Raw genomic sequence first — 13,717 nt, forward strand, 5'->3', positions numbered from 1 at the left:
CTTGTTATTCCTGTCTCTATTGCTGCCTCAATACATCGAAATACCTGATACACAAACAGGACCTAGTCAAGTGAAAATGATTGTGTGATGAACAAGGTTTGTTTACGTCACTTCCCCTTTCTCTGTCTTTTTCCTTTATCCCTCTGCATCCCTCTCTTTCTACTCTCCCTCTCTACTCCCTCTTCCCTATTTTCAATCCTTCCCTCTCCTACTGTATCGTCCATTATCAGAGTCACTTTTGGGTATGAATATGAACAGATTACTAGAAATTGTATGTAAGTAAACGTGGGTGCTATGAATGGATTTTAGAAAAAATGAGTGGGTTTTAGGGATAGAAAGATGAGACCTTTGAGAGAGACACAATGATCTCAGTGCCTTTGAGAGAGACAGAATGATCTCAGTGCCTTTGAGAGAGACAGAATGATCTCAGTGCCTTTGAGAGAGACAGAATGATCTCAGTGCCTTTGAGAGAGACAGAATGATCTCAGTGCCTTTGAGAGAGACAGAATGATCTCAGTGCCTTTGAGAGAGACAGAATGATCTCAGTGCCTTTGAGAGAGACAGAATGATCTCAGTGCCTTTGAGAGAGACAGAATGATCTCAGTGCCTTTGAGAGAGACAGAATGATCTCAGTGCCTATGAGAGAGACAGAAAAATAGTTTAATTACTTTGTGGCAGCGTCCATGCATCATATGAAGAAGTCTGTTATGAAATTTTCCCTCAGCAGGGGCTCGAAGCCTCGGTGAATATTCAATCATGCATAGTTAATTTTGTTAGGTGAATATTAATACTCAATTTTGTTTGGTATAGTCATACTCGATTTTATCAAATGAACTTTTGAACAAAACGAATCTGAACTTTCGACTCACCCTCTGTCATATTCTAATATTAACTTGCTTTCACTGCAAGCAAAGCAAATCCCCCCTCTCCTCTCCTGTCCCGTCTGTTGATTTACTTCCCTTCCCGTCCTCCCCTATATCCCTATTCCCGTCCTCCCCTATATCCCTATTCCCGTCCTCCCCTATAGTCCCTATACCCTTATTCCCGTCCTCCCCTATACCCTTATTCCCGTCCTCCCCTATATCCTTGTTCCCGTCTTTCCCTATATCCTTATTTCATAACTTTTCATTCAGCACCGGAGATATTTGTTGAATGCGTTCGGTGTGCTGACTCGAAAATTTCAAAATGTTATGCGCTGGAAGTTATTGGAATTTTGCTGCTATTAGAAATGGGTATAGAGAGGGTTCAGGTGTTATTTCCTCAAAGAAAATTCTTCAATAAGAATTCCGTCAATTTTCATTTCATTTCCAACATACTTGATTCTAATTGTGTAGGTGTCTATCTATACAGTACCTATCTATTGAAGATTTAAATTACACATTGTTCTCTAGATATAGTATAATCGATTGTGTGACTTCTTTTCCCACTAGACTAGAAGATCTACGAGTATTCTACACACTGAAGTTGTGACATGCCTTTAGTATAAATTATAAAACAAATTTTATAAATGTTGGGAAAAAATTCCAATTACGCAAATTTAATAAAATTTGTTCAATAAATAGGGATGAGTGATAAATTTATTTATTTCTATATGTACATGAAAATTGTTTATTAAAACAAACAGGTTACATCTGCGATACTCACTATCTCTGTCAAGTGACTTCGTCCATGTTCCATTATATTGATATTGCAATGGTTTAATACGGATTAATAGAGGAAATTGAAGAGGAAAACCACTGCTTAGCTTAATCTAACCTTCGTATACGAGCTTTGGAACCTATCGCCTTACACTTCCCCTTTTAAGCAGAGTGTCCAATTGCTCTTAAATTAATTAAATTAGTAAACATATATACCCACATGTAGATAACTTTTATCTATATTTGGCGTTTCTTTGCAAGCGCTATTTTGGCCTTAGCAGTTGAAGGACGGCTGCCAAAAATAATAATAGGCTCATAATTTCATCATACATGTGTTGTACCTACATGGTGGTATAAATACTTTTTTTTTCTTTTTCCATGTAAAATAAATACCTAATAAAAATACTGACATTGACCTTTAGAAAACAATGTGTATTTTTTTTTTTTTTTTTTTTTTTTAAGAAGAAAAATACTTACATAAAAATAAAATCATGCAAAAAATGATTTTTTAAAAATAAAAGTATTTGTTGAGAGAGAAGATGCCCTCCCTCACTTCGTCAGAATTATTGCAAATTGTAGGCAAGAAGAGGGGCGGGCGTGTAGGTATTGTTGTTATTTATTTATATTTTTTGCAAGAACAAGAAAATGAAGGTCATTGTTGAGAAAGAGAGAAGGGTGGAAAAGTGAAATTATGATCTCTTGTATGTGGAAACATCAGCATCAGCAAATGCAGACTGTAAAGGATGAAAGAGAAGAGGGCACAAGGGTTTTTTAGAGGTAGGATACTTAGGTATACCTACCTCCTATTCCAGGAATAGATTGAATGTTAGTACAGCGCTATAAATAGCTCAGAGGTGCATAGCTGTTCGATCGTTGAAATATTTGATACACAAACAGGACCTAGTCAAGTGAAAATGATTGTGTGATGAACAAGGTTTGTTTACGTCACTTCCCCTTTCTCTGTCTTTTTCCTTTATCCCTCTGCATCCCTCTCTTTCTACTCTCCCTCTCTACTCCCTCTTCCCTATTTTCAATCCTTCCCTCTCCTACTGTATCGTCCATTATCAGAGTCACTTTTGGGTATGAATATGAACAGATTACTAGAAATTGTATGTAAGTAAACGTGGGTGCTATGAATGGATTTTAGAAAAAATGAGTGGGTTTTAGGGATAGAAAGATGAGACCTTTGAGAGAGACACAATGATCTCAGTGCCTTTGAGAGAGACAGAATGATCTCAGTGCCTTTGAGAGAGACAGAATGATCTCAGTGCCTTTGAGAGAGACAGAATGATCTCAGTGCCTTTGAGAGAGACAGAATGATCTCAGTGCCTTTGAGAGAGACAGAATGATCTCAGTGCCTTTGAGAGAGACAGAATGATCTCAGTGCCTTTGAGAGAGACAGAATGATCTCAGTGCCTTTGAGAGAGACAGAATGATCTCAGTGCCTTTGAGAGAGACAGAATGATCTCAGTGCCTATGAGAGAGACAGAAAAATAGTTTAATTACTTTGTGGCAGCGTCCATGCATCATATGAAGAAGTCTGTTATGAAATTTTCCCTCAGCAGGGGCTCGAAGCCTCGGTGAATATTCAATCATGCATAGTTAATTTTGTTAGGTGAATATTAATACTCAATTTTGTTTGGTATAGTCATACTCGATTTTATCAAATGAACTTTTGAACAAAACGAATCTGAACTTTCGACTCACCCTCTGTCATATTCTAATATTAACTTGCTTTCACTGCAAGCAAAGCAAATCCCCCCTCTCCTCTCCTGTCCCGTCTGTTGATTTACTTCCCTTCCCGTCCTCCCCTATATCCTTATTCCCGCCCTCCCCTATACCCTTATTCCCGTCCTCCCCTACATCCTTGTTCCTGTCTTTCCCTATATCCTTATTTCATAACTTTTCATTCAGCACCGGAGATATTTGTTGAATGCGTTCGGTGTGCTGACTCGAAAATTTCAAAATGTTATGCGCTGGAAGCTGGAAGTTATTGGAATTTTGCTGCTATTAGAAATGGGTATAGAGAGGGTTCAGGTGTTATTTCCTCAAAGAAAATTCTTCAATAAGCATTTATATTTTTACTTTTTTTTAATTAATAATTGTAATACTTATTATTAATTGTAAAGTAATACTTATTACAGTTACCCATTTATTCCTTTTGTAAAAATAATAATAATAAAAAAAACCCTCAGAGTGACACCAGAAATACTTTCTGGATGACAGCATTGACATCTGTCTACTCCCAAAAAGTATCCGTTATTATTGGGCAAAAAATACATCTGCTATAACCTATAACTGATCAACCAATTCACCGTATGGTGTGAAAGTTGATCGTGTGAAAGTCTACTCTCAAAGGTTACCAAGATTCTAAGCGAAAAAAATGTGCCCAATAACACCTTTCACTTGCAATAACAAAATCTCTCCCAAATAAAAATAGCGGAATTATAATGGTTCCGAATAATAGAAAGAGTTATAATTTTGCATGTGAAAGAAAGTATTCAAATCTGTAGGATCACCTGAAAAGAGTTGGTACAGTTTGGTACCTCAAAGCAAAACGATGGGAAACTAGAATTAGAGATCTTCAACGCATGATTATTATTTCTGGATCCCACACCTGAATAAAGGGCCAGGTGATAAAGAGTTGGTACATTTTTGTACCTCAAAGCAAAACGATGGGAAACTAGAATTAGAGATCTTCAACGCATGATTATTATTTCTGGATCCCACACCTGAATAAAGGGCTCCTACAATAAAAGTGACCCTGCTGATGCTGAGAATAATAAACCAGTACGATAGATTTCTGTAGTAGATTTGAATTTATTAAAAATATTAAATTTAAATTGATGATCCTTTTTTCCATCTTTCAGTGAATACTATGGATTGAAAAATTGATTTTGAAGACTTTCTCCTTGTTCTTCATTATTTTCTATGCATCGCCATGCTTATATTATGACTACCACACATGGCATCAGGGCCGGATTACCCATAAGGCAGAATGGCAGACTGCCACGGGCCCCGCGCTTTTGGGGGCCCCGCGCTTTGAGGACTTACACTAGATGTCAACTTTAAAATCTTAAATGAGAACTCTCTACTAGTGATACATCATATCAAAGGTATTAAAAAACGTAGTACTTTGGTACAACAATCCGTTCTGATGAAAAAGTTCAAAGAGTTGTGACGTCAGATTTCACGTCAAAATGCGCAGAAACGCTTGCGCACAAACAAAGCGGGAGTCATGAATTATGACGTCATCGCCTACGGGAGCGTTTGCCGTGATGTCAAACTTCACGATTTACCGGTATTTTTTAAATCGATTTATCTCGGTATCTAGAGGTCGTAGAAGAAAAAGAAAAATTCCGTTGGTCCTAATTTTTCCTGCTCTAGACTTTGAAATATCACCCAAGTAAGCGCAACTGATCTATTGGGTAAGAAAGTTTCTCGTTTGGACAAGTGGACAAGTGAAACGGCTATGAACTTTACGGAAAAAGGCCTTTTACCGAAACATCTCCTCAAATGAGTATTGATAAACTATGTGGTTGTTAAATGTTGATAATTAATATTTTCCGTGAAATTTTATTGACAATCCATGTATGTCAAAAGATGGGTATCCTTTTATTTATAATCTTGCATACTTACATAGTACATACATGTTTTTTTTTCCTCTATAAATCTGTTCAACATTAACCTACGTGTAGACACTTTAAATTTTATACTACTCAAGATTTCAATGTTTGCATAAGAAGTAAAAATGGAGTCAACTTTTGAATGAATTTAGAAACTGTTAAGTGGTGGATACATACCAGATTGAAAGTTGAGGAGGTTTTTCAACTCTTTAAGAAGATAGAATAACTACTGGAAACTTTTTTCATCGAAAAAAAAAGCTTTTTATGCTTGAGAAAAAGATTCATTCAACTGAAAATCCGGCATTTGAATAAGAATTTTAAAGTTAAAGTGTGTACTGCTTTTTATGCTTGAGAAAAAGATTCATTCAACTGAAAATCCGGCATTTGAATAAGAATTTTAAAGTTAAAGTGTGTACTCAGAAGGCAAGTATGTACCCACTTAGAAAATTGACTTCGCCATGTCTGAGCTCAAAGATCCGGTGGGTGGTTGGAAAAGTTAAAGCTTTTAAGAAAGAAAGTAATGGCAGAATAAGAGAATAAGAAGTGCAATACTTAACAGACATAGACCAAGACGAAACAATAAAATTATTAATCTACCAGAGTATTATGAACAATAAATCTATCCTCCTACGTCTACTCAAAATCATTGGAAAAGAAGATTTTAAGAAATTTGCTTTCTCAGGTGATGCACTATTGACTCTGTCTGATTTTGAGGGGCCGAGTCTGTAGATTGATTATGTCAATTTAATGCCTTTCTTTATAGTTCACTCCTTGAATAATATTCGTATTTTAAATTATTTTAGGATTTTATGCAGTTTAGTCCTTCAGGGATTCTCATGAAGATAGATGGAATGAATAACCCTACCTTCAATTATTGACTCTGTCTGATTTTGAGGGGCCGAGTCTGTAGATTGAATATGTCAATTTAATGCCTTTCTTTAAAGTTCACTCCTTGAATAATATCCGTATTTTAAATTATTTTAGGATTTTATGCAGTTTAGTCCTTCAGGGATTCTCATGAAGATAGATGGAATGAATAACCCTACCTTCAAGTACATCTTATATAATGCAGAATGTTTTTCACTTTTGTTAGCTTTCCATTTTTCCACTTTAAAATATCTAATGCCTATGTCTAAAGGTTCAAATTGCAGTAGTTAAAATTTCTAAAGATGTTTATTTAATTGTTACATTGTTCCTATTGCTTCCTTTACCTACTAGTGGTGGCATTAGATGAAAGTTTTTGAGAAAGGATTGAATTCAATAAACCCATAGCGACAATCCTCCATTGTAGTTTGAGATATCATTTGGCCTGCTTACATTTCATGTTCTCGAGATAATACGAGATACTTATTAGATATGAATAATAGAAACTCACAAAAGACAAAAACACTTCTGGTACCAAAGAGATTGAAACCTAACCGTTATCATCTTCATATTCGGTCGAATTTCAATTTTGCAATGAACTTGGCTCTGAGTTCTGAGTTTACAATGTGGTTTCAAAAGTCACTATTGGCAGAGGTATGTAATTTTAATATTTTTCCCCTTTGAGGCGCTTGACCTTTACGGACTATAGTTACATAGTTCGTGCCTCGAAAATTTCATCTTTGATATCAACTATTATATTTTATGAAAATTACTGCCGCCGATATTCGGCGACTTCGAATCGAACTTGACAAGCAAAAGAGAGGAAAACGCAAAGAAAACAAGAAAAAGTATCTCGAAACTGAGTAGTCTGAGTTTACAATGTGGTTTCAAAAGTCACTATTGGCAGAGGTATGTAATTTTAATATTTTCCCCCTTTGAGGCGCTTGACCTTTACGGACTATAGTTACATAGTTCGTGCCTCGAAAATTTCATCTTTGATTATCAACTATTATATTTTATGAAAATGAGCTAACCGTTATCACCTTCATATTCGGTCGAATTTCAATTTTGCAATGAACTTGGCTCTGAGTTTACAATGTGATTTCAAAAGTCACTATTGGCAGAGGTATGTAATTTTAATATTTTCCCCTTTGAGGCGCTTGACCTTTACGGACTATAGTTACATAGTTCGTGCCTCGAAATTTTCATCTTTGATATCAACTATTATTTTATGAAAATGACTGCCGCCGATATTCGGCGACTTCGAATCGAACTTGACAAGCAAAAGAGAGGAAAACGCAAAGAAAACAAGAAAAAGTATCTGGAAAAAGCACGCAACAAGTTGAAAATGTTGAGAATACCGTAACAAGCCATCTGTTGCTTTCCACATAAAACACTGTCGAAACTAAATCGAAATCTTCCCATCGCAGTGTAACTTTGTTAAAAAAATCTGACAAAAAAAATTCTCGAGAGGAAAATGTTTGAACTCGCTTATCTCCTCATGCTTAATTTCTGAACAAGTGAAAAGTTTTGGAGCGCTTAAAATGTTCAATATCAATTTGTTAGAAGTGTTGCATTGTTGTGGTAAATATTGCGTGTGCTTATCATAAAACATGTTTTTATTTTATTCTCGAGAGGAAAATGTTTGAACTCGCTTATCTCCCCATGCTTAATTTCTGAACAAGTGAAAAGTTTTGGAGCACTTAAAATGTTCAATATCAATTTGTTAGAAGTGTTGCATTGTTGTGGTAAATATTGCGTGTGCTTATCATAAAACATGTTTTTATTTTATCACAAAACATGAACATTTTAGAATGGTTAGATTTATAAATTTTCCTTGGACTATTGTATTCAAATTTTCAAATTCACAAATTACTAATTTATTCCTGCTGTATGAATGCAGTCATGCTGTTTTAAAACTAATTACAAGTTAACAATTTTTTTAATAGACCTACCCAAATATACTCGAGAAAAAACACTTTACTTTGATCATTTTAAAGAAAATTGTAGTTATTCTCAACTAATAACTTTAATAAAAATTACAAATAAATAAAACCAGAAAGTATCTAATACATACTTAATACAAATTTCTTATGACTATTGTTCTCTAGGACTACCAGATAAATTAGATATACATAGAAAAAATAATAATAATAAGTCATGCACTTTAATTTACGTGATCACTAATTTTGAAATAAAATAAAGCAAAATATACAGTAATTTTAATGCTATTTTGAAGAATAAATTAATAATTCATTTTACCTGTTCGGTGGTTTGTAGTTTTCAAATTCGTAACGAATTATTTCATAATAATAACGGGGCCATCAAGCTGGCCCCGTGTCCTATCAAATAAATAAAACCAGAAAGTATCTAATACATACTTAATACAAATTTCGACTATTGTTCTCTAGGACTACCAGATAAATTAGATATACATAGAAAAAAAAGTCATGCACTTTAATTTACGTGATCACTAATTTTGAAATAAAATAAAGCAGAATATACAGTAATTTTGATGCTATTTTGAAGAATAAATTAATAATTTGTTTTACCTGTTCGGTGGTTTGTAGTTTTCAAATTCGTAACGAATTATTTCATAATAATAACGGGGCCATCAAGCTGGCCCCGTGTCCTTATCCTCTGCTTTCCGTAACGACTCTTTGCCGTCGAGAGAAAAAAAAAAAGGGGTAAGGTAAAAAAAAGAGGAAGCTTTCTCAATAAGTTTTCCAATCTATTTCGAAACTTTACGCAGACGTGAAAAATTACTCTCTGTTATCACATCAGACTGTGAAATATCCCCACTCGGGCTGTAGTTCTGATGTCATTTGCAATTATAATGTGCCATTTTATTTTTGAAATAAATTGCCAAAAGATTTTATAAAATAATAAAGGAAAATGTTTTGGGGTAAATAACATAGAAGTTATTTACAAATCTCGATACCAAATTATTGGATTTTTTAGGGAATTGTTACCTATTGTTTGAGGAACTTAAAGGACAGCAAAGGTACTTGTTAAACTCTTCAATTCCTCATACATCCCTCTAAAAGTTTCCGAGGAGAGAATTTTTAGTAGTAATAGTGGGTTAGTGGGACGAACTTCATAAACTCAGAGATAGTCTGAAAATTCAGCAGCCAAAATATTGTTGGCCGTGTTACATTCCTCAGTACGGTGAAAAATCATAACCTTGTATGTATCTTCTCATTTTAACGTTTCAATTAGGAAAATAGTTGAAAGCATGTGCCGGTTTCTTTGTATTTGTCGAAAAAGAATATTATACCAAGCAAATTGAAAATGTCAAGACATGTTTGGAAAAAATTCGTTCATATTACCTTTATGCTGGTTTTCCTGATACTCGTACAAGATAAAGTGGGAATGTCTGTTGATTGTTGGGACAAAATACATCATCGAGGGATCACCAAAGAGAGACATATTAATCAAAACACCAAAGTTGATTCATTCACATTACCTTTATGCTGGTTTTCCTGATACTCGTACAAGATGAAGTGGGAATGTCTGTTGATTGTTGGGACAAAATTCATCATCGAGGGATCACCAAAGAGAGACATGTTAATCAAAACACCAAAGTTGATCAACCTGAACCTAACCGGAGAAACTATTTCAAACATTCCAACAGTCTTTTGATGGATGAGAAGGCCATTTTGACAAGGATAAAGCTATTAATTATTATTCAACTGTTGATTTACAGAAAACGACCGACGTCTAGCAAACTGCTAACTAAAACCTGCTCCTTCTTCTTTCATAATTTTTCTCTTAATTCTGTACATATTCTTCTCAGCGTTTTTCGAACTTTCACCTCCTTCCACTTCTTCGAACTTCAGCCAAGATAAGTGGGAGGGAGAAAGGACCTCTTTTTCCCCTGTAACTAACATAATGGAAGTGTCATAATTACATTACACGCTCTTAAGTGTCAACAAAAAGCAAAGCAGAACCCAGAACAAAGCGGCATTCGATACAGCAATACCACTCTCCCCCCCCTACTGCTCTAAGTTTTGATTCTTGAGAAAATAAAGAAAGCTTTAGGTTCAATTAAAAGTTTCATTTAATTAACTCCGTCTCTCTTTCTCTGGCCTCGCTAGGTCTTTCTCACTTTACACCATCATTCTTTTCAACATCAAGTTGAAGTCTCTCTATTTTGTTCGTGTTGACCCAGCACCTAAATGGGAAGTATTGTGTCTCTTCTCGCCCATCTGATGAGACTCTATTTTGCATTCAACACATTTTACTTGTACATCTTTTTCGATACAGGGTATTCTCTCAGTTCTCCTTTTTGACTTCTTTTTTTTTTTTTGGCGTTCCCAGAAGTAATTTCGTTCCATTGATATTTCAAATTGATGATAAACTAAATATTCCTTCTCGTTACCGCGACGTTGATCCCTAGAAACTTTTATCTTTTGCAAGCTGCTCACGACAAAAACTACATCGCACTGAAAGTAGATTTCAGTGAACAACTGAACATGTCTCATCTTTCTCTCAGTTCTCCTTTTTGACTTTTTTTTTTTGGCGTTCCCAGAAGTAATTTCGTTCCATTAATATTTCAAATTGATGATAAACTAAATATTCCTTCTCGTTACCGCGACGTTGATCCCCAGAAACTTTTATCTTTTGCAAGCTGCTCATCGCACTGAAAGTAGATTTCAGTGAACAACTGAACATGTCTCATCGATCAAAAGTAGGGTTCTCTTACAAGGGATCTTTCTGAGGCACCCTGAACATTTACCCTCTAAGTTGATATTTCTCAATTTTCTCACAATTTCAGAGCTCTCTATTATTTTCACAAATTCATTATTAAATTTTCTCTTGGAAATATTAAGCTCCGAGAAGAAGTTTAACCCACTAAGAACGCATTTTTTCACTCCTGATAATAACACATCCTGATAATAACCTGTAATTATCATACTTGGCCGTAATAGTTGTTCCGGAACAAACCGGCCGAAAGACAAGATTATTTGTATTACCAAAATCATGTACAAAGCTATATAATATCCATTGCAAAAATCGTCGACATCAAATGCAAATTTCTACTGATCTACTTTTCAAAACAACACACCTTAAGAAGACAAGCAATTCTTTTATTGGGTCTGTAATTATCATACTTGGCCGTAATAGTTGTTCCGGAACAAACCGGCCGAAAGACAAGATTATTAATTTGTATTACCAAAATCATGTACAAAGCTATATAATATCCATTGCAAAAAATCGTCGACATCAAATGCAAATTTCTACTGATCTACTTTTCAAAACAACACACCTTAAGAAGACAAGCAATTCTTTTATTGGGTTAAAACTGAAAACACTATTTAGATACTCTTCATTTTCTTTGCCTCCTTTCTTCCATTTAAAAGTAATTAAGTTAGCGACTCAATTTCATACTAGTAATTTAACACGTTACTCGACCTTTTTAAATCCGTCCAGGTCATACTTGTTTAAGTATACAGAGTGTTTAATAAAAAAAAGTTGCCACCCCTGATAACTCGAGAACCGTTTAAAATTCGGAAAAACGCTGAAACACGTATTTCTTTATTTTTAAGGGGAACTTATATTTAGTGGATCTCAATTTTTCAGCGCTATCAGGGGCGGCCCCAGGGGGTCAACTTTAAAATCTTAAATGAGAACTCTCTACTAGTGATACATCATATCAAAGGTATTAAAAAACGTAGTACTTTGGTACAACAGTTTCAATAGCAAAACGGAATACGGTATTCATAGACCGTTTCCTATAGTAAACGGTCAGATAGCAGTTGCCTTTTAGAATGACCTTTTCATGGATGAAGAACCACTGAGAACCAGGATAACATGTGTACATTACAAATTACAACTCGATGGAGACACCAAACAAGGAACACTAGTTTCAATGAGCGATTCTCAGCCTATAATCTTTATTTACGAATGTGTATGTAAACAAGCAGCAACATGGGCAGTTGGGCAGATACAGCCCTTTGGTTTTGGGGGGCACCTACTGAAGACTGAAGAGGATCACTGGCAAGGCCTAAAGTTCGCCTGAGCGCTATCGAGAAAACTTTTCTCTTCTGAAGAGGAGAGAGGTTGTCTAACTATGTACATATCTACCTAAATCCAATTTCTCCATCTAGATCGGCAAATCTGGCGCTCCCTACTGGTCCAATTGGTATTGATACAAGTAGGGCCATCGGCTTTAATAAACGCCCTACTACGACCTGGTTTGGTCCAATAGGCTGATTTTGACACTTCAGGTTCAGGCGAACCAGAACTCATTCAGAAACAGAAAGCCAAGTGTCAAAGTTGACTCAGAAATTAAGTGAATCAACTGCGGTATTCATAGACACAACACATGGATAGTTTCAATAGCAAAACGGAATACGGTATTCATAGACCGCTCCTATAGTAAACGGTCAGATAGCAGTTGCCTTTTAGAATGACCTTTTCATGGATGAAGAACCACTGAGAACCAGGATAACATGTGTATTTGGTACAAGTTTGAGATCAATACGGTAACCAGGGCCGGAGTTATGGCCTATTCAAATTTTAATTTTTCCATGTTCTCTCGCCAATAGGGGAAGCACCAAAAATGGGAAATTCATATTGATCGGTGATTTGTGATTCAAATATGTCTAACACTGAAAAAAAAATCGGTCCCAAAAATAAAATTTCGAAGGATCCAATTTCACCCCCGGAGGTCATCAGGGCCGAAAGTCCAAATTTCATTTCTAGGTCTCAGTTTCAACATGAACCATTAGTGGGACCTATTTGAAGCACAAATCACCACTCGATATGAATTTCCCATTTTTGGTGCTTTCCCTAATGGCGGGAGAACATGGAGAAATAAAATTTTGAATAGGCCATAACTCCGTCCTTAGTTGTCGGATCGATCTCAAATTTGTACCAAAGTACTACGTTTTTGAAGACCTTGAATATGATGTATCACATCACAAGTAGGGGGTTCTCATTCAAGATTTTAAAGTTGACCCCCCTGGGCCGCCCCTGATAGTGCCAAAAAATTGAGATCCCCTAAATTCCATTACTTTCTTTCTTAAAAGCTTAAACTTTTCCAACCACCCACCGGATCTTTGAGCTCAGACATGGCGAAGTCAATTTTCTAAGTGGGTACATACTTGCCTTCTGAGTACACACTTTAACTTTAAAATTCTTATTCAAATGCCGGATTTTCAGTTGAATGAATCTTTTTCTCAAGCATAAAAAGGTTTTTTTTTCGATGAAAAAAGTTTCCAGTAGTTATTCTATCTTCTTAACTTAAAGAGTTGAAAAACCTCCTCAACTTTCAATCTGGTATGTATCCACCACTTAACAGTTTCTAAATTCAAAAGTTGACTCCATTTTTACTACTACTACTTATGCAAACATTGAAATCTTGAATAGTACTAAATTTAAAGTGTCTACACGAAGGTTAATGTTAAACAGATTAATAGAGGGGGGAAAAAAAAACATGTATGTAAGTATGCAAGCTTAAAAATAAAAGGATACCAATCTTTTGACATACATGGATTGTCAATAAAATTTCAGGGAAAACTATTAACTATCAACATTTAACAACCACATAGTTTATCAATACTCATTTGGGGAGATATTTCGGTA

Source organism: Diaphorina citri, unplaced genomic scaffold (assembly GCF_000475195.1).
Source record: "Diaphorina citri unplaced genomic scaffold, Diaci psyllid genome assembly version 1.1 scaffold315, whole genome shotgun sequence".
Taxonomy (NCBI): Eukaryota; Metazoa; Arthropoda; class Insecta; order Hemiptera; family Psyllidae; genus Diaphorina; species Diaphorina citri.